The 17,404-nt window shown below is 42.1% G+C and overlaps 1 protein-coding gene and 1 long non-coding RNA gene across 3 annotated transcripts in view; one reads left to right on the top strand and one right to left on the bottom strand.

Moving 5' to 3' along the window:
* Positions 1 to 17,404, bottom strand: part of RABGAP1L (RAB GTPase activating protein 1 like) — a 768,100-nt gene that overhangs the window by 375,746 nt on the left and 374,950 nt on the right.
* Positions 1,533 to 11,447, top strand: LOC115100018. Of its 2 annotated transcripts, XR_003858945.1 has the most exons (5): positions 1,533 to 1,693; positions 1,812 to 1,860; positions 1,957 to 2,327; positions 6,199 to 6,300; positions 9,974 to 11,447. It is a non-coding gene; the product is annotated as an uncharacterized LOC115100018 (long non-coding RNA). The 2 variants fall into 2 exon arrangements; XR_003858946.1 differs by lacking the exon at positions 6,199 to 6,300.

Here is a 17,404-nt window from a genome sequence, read left to right as displayed (position 1 = left end):
ATATATGAGGACTACCATCCTGCTTGTCCTGTGAGAAATATATATATATATAGTCCTGTTTTTCTTCAGTAAATTTAATGCAACAAGCAAGTGCCTCCTCAATCCTCTGCAACTCTGCAACTAAGATTACACCAATGCCTTGCCATGGGAGTCCATGCCAAGGCTGCTTTGGATGATATGAAGTTACTTGCACCCCCATGCTCTCTGAACCATGCACTGAAGAGGAGCACCAATACTTCAGAGCCTCTGCCTGGCACTGGGTACTTGCCCTCTCAGGCTCCACACTGGAGCATTCAGAGCCCTCCTTACTGCTAGAACTAGCAGGGAGCTAAACTTGTTTCAGCTCATGGGCCTATCCTTTCTTCAAGGAGCCAAAGAATTTGAGCTTACCTTTAACAGAATTTTGACACTATTGCTTAGTGCTATTTGTTGGCCAGTGTAATGAGCCTTTTGTGCCAGCTTCATGAGGCTAGATTTGTTTCCCGGCAAGATGCCTGATCTTTCAGGTTCAATCTGCTCAGGGTAACATCCTAGTGCAGATACTGCAGCTAGAGGCACCAAACATTTGTAACAAACCTTATGACGGCTGGAGAAGAGCATCTTTTATTTGCAGTTGGGGCAGAACTTGAAGCCAGTAGACTGCTTCTCTTACATGTGTTTACGCCATGACCTCTATTGGGCCCCTGCAAGGGCCAATAGGTATATGACAACATATAAGATAGAGATAGAATACAATGAGAACAGCAAAGAACTGTAATGAACAGAGGTATTATAGTCAAGGTAATAAAATGCAAACTAAATATATAACATAAGCCTCATGAAAAAGTTAACAGAAGGTGAAGATGAAAGCGACATTTACTGTCAGTGACATTAAAAACAACGAATGCTGAAGTTCTATTAATTCTTGTCATAAACCTTCTTGCTCCCCAGTAATTATAATTCAGTATGCCTAAGTTGCTATGGCAGCAGAATTTGTGCTGAACAATAAATTCCTCTAGCACCAGCAGGAAGAGATCTCAAAAAGCTGATGTCTGTATTTCACATAGAAAAATAAATAAATAGAGAGGACTGCTATTTGTCCTGCGTAGAAATATTCAATTTATCTGGAAGTGCATTCCAAACCTTATAGATGTACATTTGCTCTCCAAGTTATGGGAACCCCATGTTTTCTATTTGACTTCCTTTTTTTGATTTCTTTACTTTTAATAAGTGAAAGCACTGCTGATAGAAAGGCATTTCTGCAGAGCCTGCCTCAGGCCACAGTGGCTCATGCTATAAATAGCACACATCTGCCATCTGCTTTGCTATTCTTGTGCTGAATGCGGTGCTGGCATTGTATTCACACTTCACTGATGCCAGGACTGATGCTGGATTGCCAGCAGCAACAGAAAATAATAGCGCAAGACAGAGATAATGAGGTGAAGAACAGAAATGGTGCTGCTATAATTAACTGTGGTTTTAATATTCGTCCGTGTAAGCATGTAACCTCTGAAAAAAGCCGAGTTTAGTCTGGTTGACAAATGTTTCTGCATTCAGGGACCGCTGTGAATTGCTATGGGAATACGAATCCTTTCACCTCTAGGGTACCAGATCAATTGTGACCCAGGTCAATCGCAAACAAAAGTCATTTCACCTGGGAGAGCAGGAGTTCTCTAGTAATTGAATCATCACACTTGGGAGTCAGAACTCCTGGGTACTATCATAAGCTTTTCTATTGACTCAAGGAGTAACATAGGGCAAGTTATATTATGTTCCTTTGCCACCATTTACTTATTTATTGGTTATTATTATTTTTTCCCTTTTCTTTTCAGAAACTGTCAAGAGGTGGGTGAGATGCTCTACATGCCATCTATCCCAGAGGTATCTATATGTCAGTTTAAGTGTTATAACTGCAAAATATGTTGCAATCTCATCTGAATTAAGGTTGCAATATCAATTTCAATTATCTTTTGGTAGCTATTCAGAGACGAGGGAGGAGGGCAAGGAGGGCAGTCCACCCCGGGTTACGATAAGGAGGGGGGTGCCAGTGACTGTGCGACCAATCAACCACTTATCGACACCCGGGAAGAAGAAATGTTCCAGCCAGGAGCAGCAGGCCGGCGGGGAGCCCAAGCCCTGCCGACCGAAGAGGACGCGTTCCAGCCAGGACCAGCGGGCCAGCAGGGAGCCCAAGCTTTGCTGGCTGAACAGAAGAAGAAGCGTTTTCAAGCCAGGAGCACCCAGCCAGGAGACAATATAGCTGCCGGGGGATCGTGTCCTTCCCAGCGGCCCAACTAATGGAGACCCCATGTTGGCAGGGAATCACTCCTGCATGCCTGCTAGAGACAGTATGTATATGTGTAAGCATGTGTGTGTGTGAGAGAGAAAGGAAGCGTGTGTATGTGAGAGAGAGGAATCATGTGTGTGTGCTTAAGAGAGAGGAAATACGTGTATATGTGTGCTTGACAGAGAGGGAACCAGTGTGTGTGTGTCTTATGTGTGTGTAGGAGTGAGTGGGAGCCAGCATGTCTGAATGCCTGGCACAGAGAGAGCCAGTGTGTGTGTGTGTGTATATATGAGAGGGTGGTGGTGGTGGTGTGTGTATGTGTGAGAGAGAGTGGGTGGTGGTGTGTGTATGTGAGAGGTTGATGGTGTGCGTGAGTGTATGAGAGAGTGGTGGTGTGTGTATGTGTGTATGAGAGGGTGGTGATGTGTGTGTATGAGCGGATGATGGGTTGTGTTTGTGTATATATGAGGGTGTGTGTGTGCGTGCGTGTATGTATGAGAGGGTGTGTGTGTGAGAGACTGTGTATGTATGAGAGGATGCCTGTGTGTATGAGACAGTGAGTATATAGAAGAGTGAATGTGTGTGCACCTGTGTATATATATGAGAGGATGCCTATGGGTGTGTACAAAACGGTGCCTGTAGGCGTATATAAGAGGGTGCCTGTGTGCGAGTATGCGGGTGGGGTTGAGGGAGAGGAAGCATGTGTGTGTGTGTGCGTGGGTGAGACAAGAATCAATTGTGAGAGATAAAGAGGAAGCGTGTATGTGTGAGAGAGATGGAGGAAATGTGTGTGTCTGTCTCTTTCACACACACACACACACTCAAGCTCCCTCTATCTCTCTCACCAAGCATGTATGCGTGTGAGAGACAGAGGGAGCATATTTTGTTTGTGTCTCTATTCGAGTGTGTACCCCCAGTTCACGACAATCTCAGGGTGACAGGTATGGAGAATGGAAGATTTTTAAAATCCTTATTAGTTTTAATTATTGGGTGCTATTTGATGTGTCTGCTGTTTTGAAATATTTTATTAATATTCAGAAAATTTTAAAATTATATATTTGGGGGGGGGGGGGGGATGCCAAAGAAGTATCCGTCCCAGGTGCCAAATACTCTAGGTAGGCCTCTGGCCTTTCTCACACTGATTACACTTTATGGGAGCAATCCTCTACATCAGTAGGTTATTTGCACCTAATATGAAATATGAGCGTGATCTCTGTTCCGTAGCTAATGGCCAAGAATCCATATCATATCACCATCTCAACTGGCTAAAAGCTGTCAGTCTTACGAGAGGGCCAATGACTATATGGAGATGGTGATTTAATTATGACTGCTCTCACTCTAAAAGGCACAATAATAGGGCTTCAGTTTTTAGGTGACTCACTTTCAAGATCACTAAGGGGTTGATTTTAAAAGGAGCGCGCGTGCGTCCCTGTTGCGTGGTTCCCGCCACGTGCACATGCAGATTTTATAACGTGCACACGCCGGCGCACACGTTATAAAATCCGATGGACATGCATGCATGTGTGGGCAGCCCGCGACTCACATGCATGGGAGGGAATTTTACAAAGCAACGCGTGGCGACTCAATCAGGCTCCCCCCCCCCCCCCCCCGGTCCATCCCAGTCCATTCCAATTAAGGAGCGGACTGGGAAGGAACTTTCCTACATCTAATTCTATCCTTCCTTCCCCTTCCCCACCCCCTAAACCTACACTAACTATCCCTAATTTTTTTTATTTTATTACTTATTGCTCCTCCGGAACAGAAGAAATCTGCGTATGCCAGCTGGCTACCGGCGAGCGCTTCCTTGGGACAGTGGATAATGGCGCTGACCTGGCCCACCCCCCCCGGGACACCCCTTTTCCCTCGGCTGGCACTTCTGCTAGTACCAGGGTTTATGCGCGTGGCCGGGCCTGATGTAAAATGCACACGGTGTGCGCAAGGCCCGGCTACGCACGTAGCCCTTTTAAAATATGTGCTTAAATGCACTAAATTTTGCATTTCAAACTGCAGTTGACCGGAGCCCAATTACTACATTATATTCTAGTTAAATGAAAACGTTAATACTATATAGTAAGGTGTTAAAAAAAAAATGTTATGCTCTCAGCTTTATGGAACACAAATGATTGTTCAGCATATTCCCCCTGGCAGTTATGATTTAAAGCTAAAAAAAAAAGCAGATTCATGCATTTGGGCAGCAAAAACCCAAGGCAGCAGTACAGTCTGGAGGTGAAATTCTTCTAAGCATAAAACAAAAGTGGCATCTAGGGATGATCCTATCCGATGATGGCCAAACAGGTGGATAAGGCAACAGCAAAAGCCTGAAAGATGCTTAGGTGCATTGGGAGAGGAATGGTCAGCAGAAAAAAAAAAAAAAGGAGGTGATATTACCTCTGTATAAGTCCCTAATGAGACCTCATTGGGAATACTGTGTACAGTTCTGGGGACCACACTGTCAAAAGGATATAAATAGGATGGATTAGGTCCAGAGGGTGGCTACGAAAATGGTTAGTGATCTTTGTTGTAAAGCATATAGGGAGAGATTTCATATCTCAGCTGTGTAATTTAGAACGGACATGTAACATGCCCACACAACTAAAGGATCTCCCAGAGACAGGGAGGAGAAGCTTAAGCAGAAAGTAAAAACATACATAAAGTCATATAAATATTCTTTTGAAAAAAAAAAGCAGAATATCCAGTGTTTGTAGATAAATAAATATCCTAAAGGAAAGGCAAGAAAGCTGAGATATGATAGAAACGCTCAATTACCTCAGAGGTTACAATGCATAGGATGTGGGCCTCTTCCAGTGGAAAGGATATTACAGAATGAAAGTAATGCAATAAGAGTGATAGACTGAGGAGAAATCTAAGGAAAGATTTATTTTGAAAAAGAGAGGAGGATTCATGGATCCAATTCAAGAAAGCAAGGGACAAGCACAGGGGATCTCTGAGGGACTGGTAGGGATTATAGAGCTGAGTTGTTGTGTGGATGGTATCATTAACAAAATCTCTGTCTCAATGACTTCCTAAAGCCAAACTGAAATTGGTCCATAATTTGGATATCTTCAATAAAATCATTCAATTGTTGTAACATAGCAGTTTCAATGCTTTTAGCCAAAAATGAAAGGGCTGAAATAGATCCTAATGATTTGGCAAATTATAGACCTAACTCAGCTTTCTTTAACAGTGGTCACAACGCAACCTGTTTCAAAGAAATATCCAATTTCTCCTCTTCCAAAGAAACATTTATAGTTTTAGTTAAAGTAATTGCAATAGTATCTTTTAAGCACTTTAGAACTGAGGTTTGACAAGGGCTCAATGATCAAGGGGCAGCATTCATAGCACCGATAATTTGCAGCACTTCTGAATTCATCCCATACTACCTCAGAACTAACAGAGGCAGATAGGTACCAATCCAGGGATCTGGCAAAATAATCTATAATCCATAATTCTATTAAATTTCTATAATCAGAAAAACAGAATAGGTCTTTTCAGCTTGGAGGAGACACTGGTGGTTGGCAACATGATAAAAATGTATAAAATGCTGAGTGAAGTAGAATGGGGAAAAGTTATTTCCCCTTTCATATACATTAAGATTAGGGAGCATGCCATGAAACTAACAAGTAGCAGATTTAAAACAAATCTGAGAAAGTATTTTTTTTTTCACTCGACATGCAATTAAGTTGTGGAATTAGCTGCCAGAGGGCATGGTCATGTCTTCTAGCATAGCTGAGTTTAAAAGTGGTTTGGACAAGTTACTGGAGGAATAGTCCATAAAACATTATTAAGCCAGATATATTTCTCAGGGAGTAACAAGAAATGGCTCTACTCTGTGGGATCTTCTAGGAAACTTGTGGCCTGGTTTGGCCAATGTCGGAGACAGGATACTGGGCACGACTCAGCATGCCATGTATAATGTTCTTATGTATGCGCAGGAATGGCACTATATATAAAAGATGGCATGGCGTCAAGCATGATAAAAATCCTGCAGGAAACAACATGCAATGTGCAATCATTATGGATTCCATGTATAGCAGGTAAGAGTATAGCAGTGGATGTATAATACTGGCCATCTGGTCAAAATAAAGAAACAGACTGTGAAATGCTAGCAGAATTAAAAAAAAAAAAAAAAAAAATTGGCAACACAATAATAATGGAGAAGTCATTTATCCCAGTATTGACTGAGTCAATATCTTATCGGCCATACTATAAAGGTTAAGTTTCTAGATGCCATAACTGAGTGCTTCATGAAGTAGATGGTCTTAGTATCGACGAGAGGGGCAGCTGCTTAAATCGAGTCCTCAGTGGAACACGTGACCTGGTATGAGGGGTTACTGTGGTGAGGCTGCTAAGCAATAGTGATCATAATGTAATTAAATTAGTTAAAATCACTGGAAGGAGGACATTAAGTAAAATTACTACATATAACTTTTAAAAGGGAGGCTATGATAAAATGAGGAAATGAATTAGGAAAAAACTAAAAAATGGTTGCAAGGGTTCAAAGTTAGCACAAGGTATGGACATTGTTTTAAAATATTATTTTGAAAGGCCAGACAAAATGTATTCCATGCATTAAAAAAAGCTAAAGGAAGACCAAACAAATGCCAGCATGGCTTAATAGTGAGGTGAAGGAACCAGTTAAAGCTAAAAGGGCATAGCTCTCTGCTTCAATGGCAGGGGGGAATGAATGAAAAGATGATTTATATTCAGACAACAACCAACAAGGACTGAATTACATAGTCTGGGTAAACAAATAAGCATGGGTGTAGCTTACTTGTTACGGCTGTTACTACCCTGAATCAATCAAGCCTGATACTTCACTTCAATGCATATTCAGCGTAGCTCTCTGCTTCAACGGTAGGGGGAATGAAGAAAAGATTATTTATATTCAGACAACAACCAACAATGACTGAATTGCACAGGCTGGGTAAACAAATAAGTGTGGGAGTAGCATGCTTATTGAGGCAGTTTCTACCCCTAACCAATCAAGCTAGTACTTCACTTAGATGCAGCTCCAGCACTGCTCTCTACATTAATGGCGGGAGTTGAAGGGAATTGGAACCAAAAGGTTACTAAGGGCCAAAGAGTAACAGTTAAGTATGAGAAAAAAAACAAGTGTGAAAGCTTGCTGGGCAGACTGGAGGGGCGTCTGGTCTTCTTCTGCCGTCATTTCTATATATGTTTCTATTAAAAAAAATGGAAAGCAGAACCAAATAATGAAAATAGGCAAGAGCACAAGCACTGGCAAGTCAGATGTATAACAGTAGTTAGACAGGCTAAGAGAGATTTTGAGAAAAAGTTTGTCAGTGAAGAAACAGCTAATAATAAAATCTTTTTCAAATACATTTGAACCAAAAAGTCTGTGAGAGTGTCAGTTGGGCTGCTAGGTGATTGAGGAATAAAAGGTACTCTGGGAAGAACAGAAAAACTGAATGAAGATACATGATGCTGAGTTCTGTACTGGGAATCACTACCCAGGAAAAGGACCTTGGAGTCCTTGTGGATATGTTGAAGTCCTCTGTGCAATGCACAGCAGTGGTAAAAAAAAAAAAAAAAAAGGTAAAAGAATGTTAGGAATGATCTGAAAAAGAATGGACATTAAAACAGAAAATATCATAATGCCTCTCTATCGAGCCATGATGTGACCACACCTTGAATATGGTGTTCAGTTCTGATCATCCCATCTCAAGAAAGATACAGCAGAACTAGAAAAGGTACAGAAAAGGGTGGCAAAAATGATAAAGCGGATGGAACATCTCTCCTATGACGAAAGGCTATACAAGCTAGGGCTCTTCAGCTTGGAAGAGACATGACAGAAGTTTATAAAATCATGAGTGTGGTGGAATGGATAAGTAAAGGACAGTTATTTACCCTTTCAAATAATACTAAAACAAGGGGACACTTCATGATACTAACAACAACAGATTCAAAACAAATTATAGAAAGTACTTTTTCACTCAGTGCACTATTAAGCTGTGGAATCTGATGGCTATGATCAAGGCCGAGGATATGATCAAGGTGACTAGCACTGAGGGCTTTAAAAGAGGTTTGGACAGGTTCCTGGAGAAAAATGTATAACAATATTTAGCCAGCTAGACTAAAGAAAGAAAATGCTGTCCTTGTGAGTGAGTAACAGGAATTAGATCTACTTAATGGGATTTGACAGGCACTTGCAATCTGGATTGGCCACTATCAAAGACAGGATGCTGGGCTTAATGAATCTTGGTCTGACCCAGCAAGGCAATTCTTAAATTTTCAAAAAAGGGTGCAAAAATTAAGTGCTGTCCAGATTTTGGCTTTTTCTAAGGATCTACTCATTTTTTATTATGAAATTTTGTACTATGTTGTCTCAGCCTAGCTTGATGGTGCCTTGGAGTCCATCAAGCTAGGGTAAGAACATAAGAACATGCCATACTGGGTCAGACCAAGGGTCCATCAAGCCCAGCATCCTGTTTCCAACAGTGGCCAATCCAGGCCATAAGAACCTGGCAAGTACCCAAAAACTAAGTCAATTCATGCTACTGTTGCTAGAAATAGCAGTGGGTATTTTCTAAGTCAACTTAATTAATAGCAGGTAATGGACTTCTCCTCCAAGAACTTATCCAATCCTTTTTTAAACACATCTACACTAACTGCACTAACCACATCCTCTGGCAACAAATTCCAGAGTTTAATTGTGCATTGAGTAAAAAAGAACTTTCTCCAATTAGTTTTAAATGTGCCACATGCTAACTTCATGGAGTGCCCTCAAGTCTTTCTATTATCCGAAAGAGTAAATAACCGAGTCACCTGTTCTAGACCTCTCATGATTTTAAACACCTCTATCATATCCCCCCTCAGCTGTCTCTTCTCCAAGCTGAAAAAAGTCCTAACCTCTTTAGTCTTTCCTCATAGGGGAGCTGTTCCATTCCACTTATCATTTTGGTAGCCCTTCTCTGTACCTTCGCCATCGCAATTATATCTTTTTTGAGATGCGGCGACCAGAATTGTACACAGTATTCAAGGTGCGGTCTCACCATGGAGCGATACAGAGGCATTATGACATTTTCGTTTTATTCACCATTCCCTTTCTAATAATTCCTAATATTCTGTTTGCTTTTGTGACTGCTGCAGCACACTGAACCAACAATTCATGTGCTGCGGCATGTACAGGTAGAGTCTGCCGATTTCTTATGTACATCTTGAGCTATACATTCTTCTGGTTGCAAAAGCTACAGGTGAAGCTCTAGAAGTGTCAAAATCATCATACATTGACTTAATAAGATATTTTGAGCATTCACATGCTTCCAAGAAGAATGAATGAAAATTTCTTTGAAGCTCAGTAAGGGGAGATGCAGCATCTTTTTTTTTTATTCTTTTGCTTTATGCAGTGCTGATTCTACCACCACAGATTTATGAGGTAGACAACTCTACCATGACCTGGGTAATCTTTCATTGTATATTCGAGATCTACTCTCCTTGCCACTGATGTTAGAGATTGGAGTACTCCAAATTTTAGACTGACGATCCTTCAGGACCTCAAGTACTGATATAGTAGAAGGTTCTTTAGGAGCTTTTATATATTTGAGGACCCTTGAAAATTCTTCTGAAGTTTCTCGGTCTTCCTGAAATGATAACTAAGAACATAAGAACTGATTATCATCTCTCATTTTTTGAAAAATGCTGGCTAAGAAAGATCCCTTGACATTATATTATATCTTTCCATTTCAGGATATGGTTCCAGAGGTATTCTAGGGGAATCTGGAAGGGAATGACCAGGGAAAGAATCCAGTGATTCTGAATCTTGACTGGTGAAGCAGATTGAGCTTGAGAGGATTCCAGAATTTCCTTCTCTTTTATAGGCCACTGAAAGGGTAGAATTTGCGACGGGGAGTACATCTGTTGAGAAAATCTCCTTTGTAAAGAATGGCATGCCTTCATATTCTTCTTTACAAAATCATGCCACATCCTTCTGCCAAACACACAGCTGTCCTTACCCAGCAGAAAAATTGACAGATTCAGGAACCAGAACTGATGGAGAAAACGTCTTCCTCACCAATACTGTCAGTTCTGATGTGGTCAGTGCTGATGAAATGCTCTGTGCAGAGTGGCTTGGCACTGAGTACACCAAAGATGATGGCGCAGAGGCTTGCACCATAGCCAATTATATGCTGATTTATGTTTATGGTCAGCTGGGGACCTTCTCTTATCCCAATGGGAATGGGATGAAGAGGAGTCCTTGCTGCAGCACTTAAGTAACTCAGAACTGCTCTTTATTGGAGGCTTTGGTAAGCCCACTGAAAAGTCACTTTTTCCTTCCAGGAAAGACACCTCCGAGAATAATTCTTAACCATCTGTACCTTATTGATCATGGAGACAGCATAGCACAGACTTCACAGTTCGAGGGGTCATAGGAAGGACCAAGGCACCAAAGACAGACCTTGTGAAAATTTATCATCTTATGACTGCATTTCTTTCACATTTTAAAGCGTGGCTTTCTCGACATGGATAATGAAAATAATAAAAAATATATAACTTTTTTCTGAAAAGACTCAGAAAAACAAACAATTAAGAGAACTCAATATGAGGGTAAGAAAGCAAATATTAGGGGGGGGGGGGAAACACCTGTGACAAAAAAGATTGTGGATCAGTGAGAGAGCAGCATCTTGCCGGTTCAGCAAAAAAAAGGAGGCACATGCAGGAACCCCTGCGCATGCTCAGAGAATTTTCCTTTCCTGAGCTCTGGAAGTGCTCATCTACCCTGATGCTGTCGAATGTCACTCACTTATGTGGCTGCATTTTGTCCTGCTTGTCCACAGAAAAAAATATTGTAGATTAAAATGCTAAACAGAACAAGCAGCAGCTGTACTGAATGTTTTGACCCAAAAGCACTTCATAAATCCAATAAAAACAGAGAATATGATAGCAGATAAATATCATTAGGTTCACCTAGCCTGCCCAATTTCATTCCTTGTTCATTATGCTGATCGCTGTCTTTCTCCTCTGTTCTTCATAACTAAGGATCCTCTGTCCTGATCTTATTTTTCTTTAACTCTCTTCATGCTTTTGTCTCTATTACTTCTGCTAGAAGGCTGTTCCATGCATCCACTATCCTTTCTAGGAAGAAATATTTTCTGATGCTGCTGCTGAGTTAATTCCCCTACAGGAAAACATTATCCTACCAAAAATCCACTGAACCTAAAAAATATTATGTTGATTTTTTAAATGAAAACCACATTTCAGCCCAGCTGACCCAAAAGTTAACAATGCAGCAGTAGTTCCTCACTTGAGAGAAAAATTCACAGGGGCCAGAAGGATAACTAGGACTTATCTGGCTATCTAGTGGCCGCTGAATATCTGCTTAAGTTCAGCAGCCACTAGATAGCCAGATAAGTCACTTATCTGGCTATCTCTTAGCCGGAGAACTTTGGGGGTGGGCAGTGGGTAGATCGGGGTAGTGTTACTTAGCTGGATAACTTAACTGGCTACATAGCAATATTTAGACTTAGCCGGATAAATTGTCCGTCTAAGTTAGACCTGCTCAATAGCAGGTCTAAACTTAGACGGGTACAACTTATCCACCCTAAGTAGCTACTTCTAAGCAGATATTCAGCGGCATAGCCGGATAAGTTATATCCAGCTAAATTACTTAGCCATTTAGTCTTTAAATATCTACCTCCCAGGTTGTTTCTTTATAAGTCAGGAGTGCTATCCATTTCCTGTTTCTAATCCACCCCCTTACTTATTCTCCTTTCATTTTTATCCTAGGATATACTTTTTAAAATATTTTTGGATCTTTATTGATGTAAAAGGGCCCAAGGAAGGTGGTTATGCTTCCACCATTTATGTTTTAATTGCATTTTATAGCATCACAAGATCAGAGTATCAGCTTTTGCTGCACCTTGTTTTATTTAGATTCCAGTTAGCCACTAATAAGGCTATTATTTAGCTCAGTGACTATGCACACACTAAATAACTAACTACTTGCAGATTCATAATGCTAAGACTGTGAAGCCATGCTGCCAAGGAATGGAAACGCAGGAGCCATAAATAAATCAAACTCAAGAGTCTCACAAAACTATTTTCGATGGAACATTATTTTTTTCCTCAAGATGAAATTTTTTTATTCCTGGAAAGTTTAAACTACACCACAATAGCTAATAAATCAATCTACACACCACCATGGGCATGCGGTCAGATTAACTTTCACACACATGCCATATATCTTTCATAATAAAATCTAATGCATTTCTAGGTACTAAAATGAGAGTAGCTGCTGCGTTTTCACTCTGCTGCAAAAAGGCACTCAGATCCAAAATTCCATGACCAACCATGAAAATCATGTCTCTAATTTTTGCCATGTAGCACTAGCAAGTGTACTGCTGTAAGTCTACCACACAAACGCAATCATTACATGCACTAATTACTAAGTGAATTAAAAAAAAGATCTGATCTTTCAACCAAAAAAAAAAAAAGAACAACTCTGCTTCTTCCCAGCTACTGGAGTAATCATATGTGCTGCAAGCTTGTTATTTCTCTCTGATTAAATTACCTGCATCTCAAATCCTCTGGGTAAACTCTCTCCCAGCAGCCTCATGAACAACTCTCACGCTTGCTCTCTCTCTTTTTTATTTTTTAAATTTCACTCCTAATCCTATTGTAAAATATATATTTTTTTTTAAAAGTGAACAATAAACTCAATCTAATTACAACTAGGAAGGAAACAAATAGAGAAGAAAGAATGACATTACTCTACAAATTCACAAAAATAGCAGCAGATTGATTTTCAGGTATTACTCATTTTTCCTTTCTTCAATTTCAAGGCTCTGTCGAGGAAAATAATCTTCTGGGTAAAAAAGTCACACCTGTTGTTACGATCCCGGTCACTAAACTAGTGACCGGGCACCTACCTCTCCTTGCCGCGTTGCAATCCGCCGGTTTTCGGGCCCTCCGGACCGCATGGCAGCGGCGTCTCCACGAGGGAGACGCCGCCGAGAACTCCTCCCCTCAGCAGGGGAACGCGCGCGCGGGGGCCAGCGTTTTTCTGCTGCCAGCACCCGGATGTGCTGACACGCCCACCGTGACGTCAGACGCCGACCGGGGGATTTAAACAGGGCACTTTCCTCTCCAAAGTGCCTTGCAACGAGGTTCCTGCTTTGCAGTGCTAGTTGCCGTCGTTCCTGCTGGTTCCTGGTTTCCGCTGTCTGTCTGCCTGCCTGTCTCGATCTCTGCCTGGTTCCCGGACTCCTGCTTGTCTTCAGCCTGCCTTGACTCCGGTCCGTGACTCCAACTCCTGCTTGTCTTCAGCCTGCCTTGACTCCGGTCCGTGACTCCGACTCCTGCTTGTCTTCAGCCTGCCTTGATTCCGGTCCGTGACTCCGACTCCTGCTTGCCCGCCGCCTGCTAAGACTCCGGTTCGTACCTTTCTCCTGGGTTTCGTCGTTTCCACCTAAGTCCCAGCGGTCCGGGTCCCTACGGGCTCCTCCTGGGGAGACCTCGGACTTCCAGGGTGAAGACTCCTAAGTCCTTGCGACCCGGGCTCCCACAGCTCCTCTGGAGGAGTTGCGGGTTTCCAGGTGAAGCTCCGTTTGCCCAGTGGGAGATCTGCCTCCCGACTGTTCCCTCGGCTCAGTCGGCCTAAGGGTCCACTTCCGGATTTCGTCCATCATAACACCTGTGCTTTACATAAATAGTCTCCCTCCTTGAACTTCATGGTTCATTTGTTATGCTATCAAAAATTACCCTTAATTAGTGAAGATAATGTAGAACCAACCAAACACAGGAAAAATTAGATTTTGTTCTTTCTTCTTCCATCATTGGAAGTAAAGATAAACAAACTGCTTATATAATTGGTGATTATATAAAAAGAATACGCATAAAGCTTGATTTACATGCGACATATTGGTTCCGCAGGGGCTGAGACTTTAGAAGAGCATCTGTTACTATTATATACACGGATTGTGATTTTCATGGAGTTTAGTTCTGCAAGCTGCAGAGCCCGTCAGCAGCTCCAAGCCACTAACAGCACTGGCTTCCTGCTCTTGTTGGTAGCTGCGGACGCCCAGCTGTTCTACGACTTTTGGATGCAGGTTTTCCTCTGCTGGGCTGCCGCAGCTAGCAGCAGCAACAGGAAGTTGGCACTGCCGGTAGCTCTTGAGCTCTGTGCCCACCAATTTAAAATCTCCAAAATGCATAAACTCAAGCTCTAGGTAGTCGTCAGTGCAATGCTATATACTGATTATATACTGAAAAAGAGAAACAGAATATGGCAATAGATAAAGACAATAAGGCCCATCTAGTTGGCCTATTTTTCTTGCCTAGTGCAACACTGCAGACCCCTACGTGGCCTGCAGCTTTATCTTTGGCTTTCCCATTTACTAAGGATCATCATTGTCTGTCCCAGAACTTCTTCAACTCTATCACATTTTTATCCTCACAATCTGCACTGGGAGGTTGGTCCAAGTTTTTATAGCCTTTTCATTAGAGAAAAATGTATTCTTAATACTAATCATGAGTCTACACCATTACAGATCCATATCATGAGCCCTACCCTTGGGTCTAGAACTTGCTTTCCACTGAGACACGCTTGTTTCTTGTGCATTATCTGTGCCTAGAGGCAGGGGTGTGAAAACATTTAGAAAATACGGGCACTCGACAAAATGTTTTAGGAACCAGGGCAAATGCTTCCCTTCTTTTTCATTTTTTTCTATTTTTGTAGGTCTTGTTGTTTTTTTTCATTTTTGCTTTTCTTTGCTCTCCTCTTCTTCCAGCTCATCCTATCCCATGCTTTAATCCCCCGCATCCAACCAATCAACCTCATTCCTGCTTCGCCTTCCTCTTCCTCCAACCAGCTTTTTTTACCCTCTTTCCCCATCTTCTTTCAGTCAATCTCTCTCTCCCCTTACTCCACCTGGTAGCCCAGCAGCAGGTGTCAGGACTCAAATTTTAGGTAGCTGGGATTTTTCCACCCCTGCCTGAGTTATCTAAATTTCTTTACCATATCCCCTTACCTTCATCTCCACCAGGCTACCCTTATTTGGTTCTTACCTCCTAAACTTATGGTGAAAACTCTGGCTTGCTTCTAGCTAAATCAGTAAAGGAGTACAATAACACGAGTCACACATGTAGCTTGTGGTGAGCGGAAGTACTGCTGCTACTATGACAAATATACATCCTAGTTCTACAAAGAAAAGTGTCAGTTCCTGCATGTGGAATCCTAGCAGCAGAGGATCTCGGGCACCAAAAAAACCCCCCATTTCTCTGGGAACTCACCTCTCCAAACAGGACAGCGTCATCAGCAAGGCAGCCTCACTCTGAAAAAATGAGGGCAAGAACAACTCACAGCAGAAAATTGGGGTCCTTGTAGGGTTGCCAACTGACTGGCATTCAGCCGGCCTAGTCAGTTTTTGGGGTTTTTTTTTAGCCAGGCTAGTGTCTAGCACAAGTTCCAAACCAGCAATATAAAAGCTGGTAACTGGCCAGATGCCTGGATCAAAGGCAGGAAAAAGGGCTTCATATAGCACAGCCCTTTCCCCCACCTCCTCATTCCCTTCACCTGAAAAATGTGCAAGAAAAGCCAATACAGCTAAGCATAGACAAGCTGCTGTGCCCTCTGCAGCTCTGCGCCATTCTATCCCCTGCATATACTACCTGTTGCTGTGGAGATAGGAAGGGGAGGGCTGGAGCAGATTCTCACAGCAACTGTTCTTCTCTGCTTCCTGGAAGAGACATAAGTCTTTTCCCTTTCTACTAACAGAAAAAGGAGGAGGAGGAAGTTACAGCCATTACCCATTACCACACAAGCTGTGCATGATGTGAAGGAAGGGAGAGATCTAGAAAGAGATAAATACTGAAACAAGTGAGGTGAGGTGAGGTGAGGAGAGGAGAGTGTGAATTCTACAGGGGGAGGAGGGAAGCATGAGGAAGGGGTTGACAAACTGACAAGAGAGTGAATGCTGAGGGAGGGTGTCACTTAATCCTAACATGCACCAGGGTTTTAACCCATGGTCACTTGATCGTCTCAGTAGACACTGGGTAGGTCTCACTTGCACTTGTGCATTTCTCCTGACAACCATCCACCACCAGGGTTCTGCTTGCTTTTGGGCGTACCCTGCCTAAAGGCTATTCCCTGAGAATTTTCTGGGACAATGAAACTCTAAAAACCTGAAGTCTCACGGTTCCCAGAGAAGTGCTCACAACCCACACATTCACAACACTGGGATCACCTAGCTTTCACTTACCTGAGCTACAGTCAGCTGCAAATACAACGGTAATAAACTAGAGTTTATTATTCAAAAGTAGGCACAGTGAACGACAAAGAAACTACATAAAATTACATTGTAGTAGTCAAGGAAAAAGAAAATGGATTACTTATAAACAATTACTATGTTTGGAATCTCACTGCAGGCTGAACTCTGCCCCTTTCTCAGTTAACAGTGAAGATCCTGAGTAATGTTTGGCAGTCTGAACCCAGCTATATTTCTCTCTCTTTCAGCTCCTGCCAACTGACACTTTCACAGTTTGGTTTTGTTTTTTTTAACTATCACTCTTTACAGACTTCACAGCATCAGTGATGTCATTAGCTGGCTCTCACCCTAGCTTGATGGTACCCTGTTATACAGTCCATCAAGCTAGGACAAGAGAACATAATAGAAATGTCTTTGTGAGACTTTCCTCACACCAAATAACGTCAAATCTTCACAGAGGTGTACTGTGCTGTTCATACGTCTTAGTCTGCATGTAAAACTGGCCCCTAAACCCTAAACCACCACCAACACTTCACCTCAAACTATTAGATGGCCCTCCTATAGGCATATAAATACTTGACTACTATGAAGGCCTCTCTCTCGCTCTCACTCAGTACAAGATGTGAAATAGGAAGTATCACGGGGTGCGAAAAGTTTACCGCACCATATGATACTACCTACGCGAAGCTCTATGTTACCGCATGGTGCGATAACTCTAAAATTACCCTAAAGATGCCTCTATTCCTTATCGTGGGCATTAGGCCTGTGATATTACAACATTTTGATGAATCTAGGGGATACTTTGCATATCTTCCTTAAAAAATTGTCAGCTTTAACGCGCATAAGTGGAGGGACATTCCCAGCTTTTCCAATTAGTTCACCAGTTTGCCCAGTCAATCTTGAGGACATCCAGAAC

The sequence above is a fragment of the Rhinatrema bivittatum genome, chromosome 10 (assembly GCF_901001135.1).
Source record: "Rhinatrema bivittatum chromosome 10, aRhiBiv1.1, whole genome shotgun sequence".
Lineage (NCBI taxonomy): Eukaryota > Metazoa > Chordata > Amphibia > Gymnophiona > Rhinatrematidae > Rhinatrema > Rhinatrema bivittatum.
This window is presented reverse-complemented; position numbering and strand designations above follow the sequence as displayed.